The sequence below is a fragment of the Oratosquilla oratoria genome, chromosome 34 (genome assembly GCF_046742065.1).
Source record: "Oratosquilla oratoria isolate Oo_2021 chromosome 34, ASM4674206v1, whole genome shotgun sequence".
In the NCBI taxonomy this organism is placed as follows: Eukaryota; Metazoa; Arthropoda; class Malacostraca; order Stomatopoda; family Squillidae; genus Oratosquilla; species Oratosquilla oratoria.
The window spans coordinates 15,030,314-15,037,813 of NC_134810.1; the positions used below are offsets into that span (position 1 = coordinate 15,030,314).

The 7,500-nt window shown below is 39.1% G+C and overlaps 1 protein-coding gene across 6 annotated transcripts in view; it reads right to left on the reverse strand.

Moving 5' to 3' along the window:
• Positions 1 to 7,500, reverse strand: part of LOC143018058 (uncharacterized) — a 220,290-nt gene that overhangs the window by 76,755 nt on the left and 136,035 nt on the right. For 4 of the 6 annotated variants that reach the window (XM_076173117.1, XM_076173116.1, XM_076173120.1 and 1 more), the window contains one exon: positions 4,984 to 5,050. The exons of the other annotated variants lie outside the window; for them this stretch is intronic. The gene's annotated coding sequence lies outside the window, so the exon portion shown is untranslated. The remainder of the gene's footprint in view (positions 1 to 4,983; positions 5,051 to 7,500) is intronic. 6 annotated transcript variants of the gene reach the window in all.

Sequence of the window (7,500 nt, forward strand, 5' to 3'; positions counted from 1 at the left end):
ATCGTGGTTAAATAGCTCTCAGGTACCTTGTGTAATGCCGTGTTCTGTCACGTTTATCTGTCCATATATTACATAAAAAATAAATAATGACCCTAAACCTTTCACGATATCAGTTCGTCTAGCAGTCATATTCAAAAGGTGAAGCAAAAGACCTGATTTTTTTTAGGCCTACAGTGGATCAGCTGCCCTGAGAATGCTCGCACGAGAGTCTCGTTGACACCGTTTAGCTTCGTATAGACAGCACAACTCGTGCCACGAGTTCTGGAACCGGGTAGCCCTAGGAAATCGGCGAGTTTGTTGTACCAAGTTTGACTCGTTTAATAAATTTGTTCGAGATAGCGACAGGTTGCTTTAATCAGCGGAAAGGAAACTGTGGTCTACAAAGAGGTTAAAGCGCTATCTAAGATAAGTCGTTTCAAGTAAGATATTTTATTACATTTATTTTTTTCTCGCCCAACTACTTTAGGGTCCATATTAAGACATCTTGCTGTTTCTTCAATGAAAACGGAGGTTACGATGATCATGAAAATGGGAATAACATGACCATGAGCACGGTTGAAGTCCTTATAATTGCAGTAGTAGTAACTTTGGTGAAGATAATATTGTAAAGGATACTGAGCAGCAAAGAAGAAAGGAAACACAGCTGCTTACTTAACGAGATGAATGAAAGAATTTAAGAAAAATGCCATACAAGCACCCTGCCATAATATACTGCATTCGCTTCCAGTTGAATATGATGGTGCTAAAAAGTGTTGTTACGAAACTTGACAGTATGTTCATTTACTAATAAGTAATAGTAAATAACTGGCCAAAGAGAGACATACGTATGCTGTGTCTATCATTACTAGTCTTTTCATTGTGTATCGTGACTTTATTGCTCAATCGATCTGCAATCATGAGGTTTTCCGCAGTGAAATGGTTAATTATGACGTCACAATGTAAACAAACAGCAGCATTACATTCAACGAATATAGCATCTTCCGGTTACACACGTACATAGGGGCGACTGTGCCTCTTGTCACTGATCTTGTTTCCATGTTTATTTATAACCTAGTTCTTTCGAGAGTGTATGTGTGTGCTCGTGTGAATGTGTTTGTGCGTGTATATTTTTGTGTGTAGATGCATGTACATGTGTCCGCATATACAGCAAATACACAATGATATTCACGTATAGTCATAAACACTCATATACTCACATATGCACGCGCACAAACACACACACACACACACACACACACACACACACACACACACACACACACACACACACACACACACACACACACACACACACACACACACACACACACACACACACACACACACAGAGTAGTTCTTTACCACTCGTCACTACATTGGGTTTATTTCATCTTCAAGAGAACTACTGTATACAGAAACATATTACGAGTATGTAACCAACAACGAAAGATATATTTGCACTCCTCTGATCCTAAACGGCTACAGATCCCCACCACTTGCTTTGGCTGCCTGGACACATCGGGCAAAGGTGAGGGTTTGGGCTGCAGCTGAGTGAATCCTGTGGTCATCTCCTCATTTCATACCTACAGTATAAGCAAAGCATCGTGCGTATGACAAAGAGGTTGTTGGTTTCTGCCAACCCATTGTACAACAGGTTAGTTCGTAGGTGTGTGCCCGCGCGCGCGTGTTTGTGTGTATAGACACGATAGCACACATGAAAAGTGTGGTACAGACTCCATTAGTGTAATTGGAACCGGATGGGTCCTTTCACTTTCACAGCTACGCCTTTACAGAAGCTGTTATTCAAGTCCGATGTAAGGTTTCAGCTTCTTTTAAGTGTGAAGGTAGTTTGGAATTATGGACTTCTGGTCGCCTCCAGATAGCCTCATACAGTCAAGGGAATCTGCTTTTGCCATGGAAAGATGCGTCTTTTAACCAAATCTTTTGAGGCCAAAGATATATATATATATATATATATATATATATATATATATATATATATATATATATATATATATATATATATATATATAGCCAAGCTGCCGCTAGACGATTTTATTCGGCCGAGGCGACATCTGTCCCTCTTCCTTGAGTTGGGTTCTACTCTCCTAAACTCGCCATCGAGAGGTCGACACATCCCAACGGTCGTTCTCGTAATTCCACCCTCTTCGTCCTCTTACTCTCCTGTTTTCTTCTTGGCTGTTGTTGATTCTACACACTCAGCCCAATTAGGGAGTAGAGGAGTGAATACGAGGACGAGGGCAAAGACAGAGCAGGTCTCAGCAACCATTCGAAGCTTCATTGTATCCATTCAACGTATTTTTTTGGGCTCCGACAGGCTTTCCACAGACTAATTGGGCGCCTTTCGGATAGATTCACTGTACCCCATTTAGAACGCCCGTCTGTTTCCAAATAATAAAGGAAAATAACAATAGGAGGTCGACTTGCTGTCGTTCTTCGTCAAGCAAAGAAACCGGGAAGGGGTGAAGAACCGTTACCTGAGCATCTCTGAGTAATTTACGATTGTGAAATATCTAATTACAGCGCTATTAACCTAAAACTGCTGAGAGGATTACGTAATTAGCATTTATTATTTGCGCACACTTGCTTGTAATTATTTCTAATGCCCAGAGCATCCAAATCAAGAAGAAAGAGATTTGTTATCACTTCTATAAAGGGCTCACTGTGCGAGCGTTGGTGAAATGAGAGACGACTTCTACGCAAGCATCAGACATGACGTCACAGAAACGGAGGAGTTAGGCCGGAAATGATTTATGTGATGTAGATACAACCACCTTGTTTATCATTTTTGTGTATTTAACACATTCACCCTTTACCTGTGGAAAGCAGTCCTTCAACCGAATAAAATTGTCTGGCGAAATATAGAATAAACGACTAAAGCATAGATATGTTTCGGTAGAAATATGGTACGCCATTATGTCGACAAAAAAAAAAAAGCATGACTCTCCCACTCATGTTACTTCGACATCAACCTCTTACATAAGAAAAATGATCCAGCTAAAATTAACTAAACCCCTTAGTTAAGATGACGGACCTTAAACTGAATGAATTCGTCAATCCTTAGCCAGAATATAACATGTAGACATTGGATCTATCTATAGATACTCCAACTAATCAACCTGGCAACTTTTTTGCTGCACGAGTCGGGAGGAGGGAGGAGGGAGTGGGAGAGATCAACCCACGACTGAACGAAGTCGCGAGACCACGGTGGAACGAACTTGGACCCACGGGGCGAGTTCGAAGCTCAAGTGAATCACACGCCAGGAGACACTTAACCAGGCGCGGATCTAGGAACAAAGTTTGGGGGGGGCCCGACGGCAGAATTTTCGGTTGTTTAACGAGCATTGGCATTACCGTTTATCGTACAATAAAATCCTCACACGGGGCACCATTGTAGTGAGTTCCAGCGATAAACCTTTCATATATTTAACCAAACAGCAAAACAACCATTCAATGCGGCAGATACCAACAGAAAGAGAGTCGAACGCAGCGGTCACTTATATAGGCGGAAATTAGCGGAAAAACAGTCAGCGGAAATTAAGATGTTAACGAACCTTCCAGAACTTTCCATAACTTTCATAAATGATACAATGATAATAAAAATGGATTATAACATGGATTAAACATGGATTATAAAAATGAAATAGTGAACTGAAATGAAATCGGGCCAAAGGGCCAAAGCCAAAAGGGGGGGGCCCGGGCCCCCTGGGCCCCCCCCTTATATCCGCGCCTGTACTTAACCACAACCAAGATCTCCACCTTTGCCCTTTGTAGTAGGACTTCTCCGGGCCAATTTTCTGGTTGGACCAATTAGTCATCATCAGAGAAGGAAATGTACCGTGGCAGGTCAAGTGATTAGCCAATAAGCCAGACCCAATCGACCCCATACTTGGCTCATTAAAAGCCAAGGGGTCCTTATTTGCCGAAGATTTTCGTTTGACGCTCACCATAACAAAATTACTAAGGACACCACCGGACTGTATTGAGGGCAGTCTGATTTTCAAGGCCTTTTATATGAACACCTTCGCTAACCACAGCAACGTAGTTTATGTATTTTATTCATCTAAGGGAAAGCCTGGTTGCCAACAGCCGATTTTTTTCGGTTCTGATGAACCACAGGCGAGGACCCAGTGACCCGAGGAGGAAATGATTATATATATATATATATATATATATATATATATATATATATATATATATATATATATATATATATATATATATATATATAAATCTCATGTCTCCGTTGATATATTACTGATAGTAGTTCATACTGGGTTTTGGGCGCCCAAAATGCATAATGGAGTGTTTTATTTCTTAGAACCGTAAGGTTGTGTTTACTAAGGAAACAAAAACTACAAATTTTGCGACAAAACGCCAATGTTTTACTCTATCTGTTTATCCATCTATATCAACCTATCTATCTATCTATCTACCTCCCTATCTCTATCAATATATCTGCATACCTCTGTCTGTCTATCTTTCTATTTCAATCTCTATCTGTCTGCTTATCTGCCTGTCTATATGTCTATTCATTTATCAATCTATATTTACCTCTATCTATATCTGTCTGTTTATTTATCAATATATCACTATCTATATCTATATACCTCTATTTATTTGCCTATCGATCTATCTATCTATCTATCTGTCTATCTATACACCTACACCTTCACTTTGTTATATTTGTTAGTTTTGTTTACATTTTGAGTATGTGCTTCCTATTTTGAAGGCTCTTCGTTGTCTCCTTCCGGCTTCCAAACGATCCCCAACCAAACGTTGCTGCCCTAATGACTTTCAGATACCTTGTAGAAATATAGTAAACAAACCAGACGACAAAAAAAAAAAAATGTCCAGACTAGCAACTGAATCATAAAATCATTACAACTTCGTTTATTGATATTTTATGACATCAACATGTTATCCTATAACATCGACGTTCTTGTAAAGATCATGCAATTTCTTTGATGTGCTGCTTCTTACCTACAAAAAGCAGGTGTGAATCTGAGATGTTGCGATGTTGTAGCGATTCACGCACGCATCAACTGACCTGGAAAGAGTTCAAAAAAGACATATTTTAAATAAGGAAACTAATCAGGGATTATGATTGTATCAAACTGACTTGTTAACAGTGAGAAAAATTGGGCATATTCCGTGCTAATAGTAATTTTACGATAATTGTAAAGGAATTGATGCAGCGGCGAATCACAAGACTGATGTCAAATATAATAAACAAACCCTACGAAAAACAGGTGAAACATTTTAATTGTCTTAAAAAATATCGAAAATGGGGGAGGTGCTTGTTACAAGAATTAAAAGTATTTCAAGATTCATTTATATAGACACCTAAAGAATATACTAGGCTACCAAGGAAATCCTTTGAAGATTAATTAACTAGATTTAGGCAGCAGAGAGAATAAAAAGGAAACTGTGAAGTGTGACTTGGTATCGACCGGGTCAACAGTAACTCATAAAACCTAAATCATCTCCCCAAAGAGACTATCATCACAAGGATTCGATATCATATCGACAAACGAGTCGTTGTCAAAATGTTTGAACAACAAGATTAACATAAGATAAGTATTATGCCATGAAATTTGGTTACATGGGAATAGATTGCCAGAGTTGCAAGAGATGTTTAAATGTCAGATAAAAGAAAAAGAGATTCGTGCGTGCGTGCGTGTGTATTCAGGAAAGACCAAGTGAAAGACCAAGTGAATACACACACACACACACACACACACACACACACACACACACACACACACACACACACACACACACACACACACACACACACACACACACACACGCACTGTATACATCATACTAGGGAATTATCAGTAAACATTGTATTTGCCGGGTTAATATCGAAACGTGGATCTCAAGAGACGTTTGACCCAGACGGGAGCGAGAGGAGCGCCGCCGACAAAACGCCCATTGTGATACCGGATTAAAAAAATATTAACAGAAGTATCTAACATAATAAATAGATGAATAAATAAGTAAATAGATGAAATATCGATTATAGTAATGATTATAATGATATTGATAGTAATAACTAACAATAATGATAAAAACAACAATAACAATAGTAATGATGATAATGATACTATTGATAGCAATAATAAAAATAATGATTAATAACGATAGTGATGATGATGATGATGATGATAATAACTAAAATAGCAACAACAGCTAAATGAAAACTTGAATGTGCCTGAAAATGGAAGAATCTCTCCTCGTAATTTCTAAGCGAAAACTAGAACAAGTGCCACATCACAAATGTCCCAATTCATCAAAAAATTTCCACAAAAATCTGCGGTGCGTACATTCTTTGTCAAGATGCCCCCCCCCCCAAAAAAAAAAAAAATCCGACACTGAAGTTCTTATTACCTGGATCATACTATGCATGAATGGGTATCCCACTTTAACATATATTTCCTGACTGCCGCCAGGCGATTTTATTCACCTACGGGAATTCTCTTCGCCCTTTAGGGAGTACCTCGTGACCTCCCCACCTCCCTCTGAAGGGTATGTGGATCCCGGGACCCCACTGAGGGGGTTGGAGGAAGGGGAGGGGGTCGGTAGCGAACCTGACGTCACTGAGAGATTGGCCCGCGAGGGTAGAAAAGCCTCTTACAACGCGTCGCGACTCATTGCTGCGGGAAGCGGGGGAAGTGGGATAGGGAGGAGAAGGAGGAGGGGGAGGGGGAGGGGGCAGGAGGCAATTTTTCCCTAGCATGGTTTCCAATTAAGTCTTAATGGTAAACGGGGACCGCTAGAGACGAATAAAAACACCTGAAAGCAGCCAGAAATGGCACTAAACGTCCGCCTTGTCCCTATACGATGATGCCTTTAAAGGATTTTGTTTTGCCAAAGACGAACATAGAAAAGGAGAGAAGGGAGAGGGAAGCTCGAAAAGGTAAGGAAAGTGCGTAGGAGTTGGAGAATAAGGAAGGAAAGAAAGGGAGTTGAGAGAAGAGAGAGAGAGGGGCCGAGGACAAAAAGTACTGAAATATAAGGGTGAAGACGTTTAGAACAAAAATAATTAAAAGAACAGAGGCGAAAGAAGAAAGGATGGCAGAAAGAGTTCTCTAAGAGAGGAGAAAACAGACATATATGGCAAAAAAAAAAAAAAAAAAAAAAAAAAAAAAAATATATATATATATATATATATATATATATATATATATATATATATATATATATATATATATATATATATATATATATATATATATCAAGGGTGGAGGAGGGGTAGGAGATGTCTCCAAGGAGGGAGTGAAGGATGTACGAAAAAAAAAAAAATATATATATATATATATATATATATATATATATATATATATATATATATATATGTATATATATATTAAGGGTGGAGGAGGGGTAGGAGATGTCTGCAAGGAGGGAGTGAAGGATGTACGGGAAATAAAAGGAGGCAGAGGAGGTAAAGTAGATTGATGAGACAGGAGATATTAGATAGGGATGAGAGGT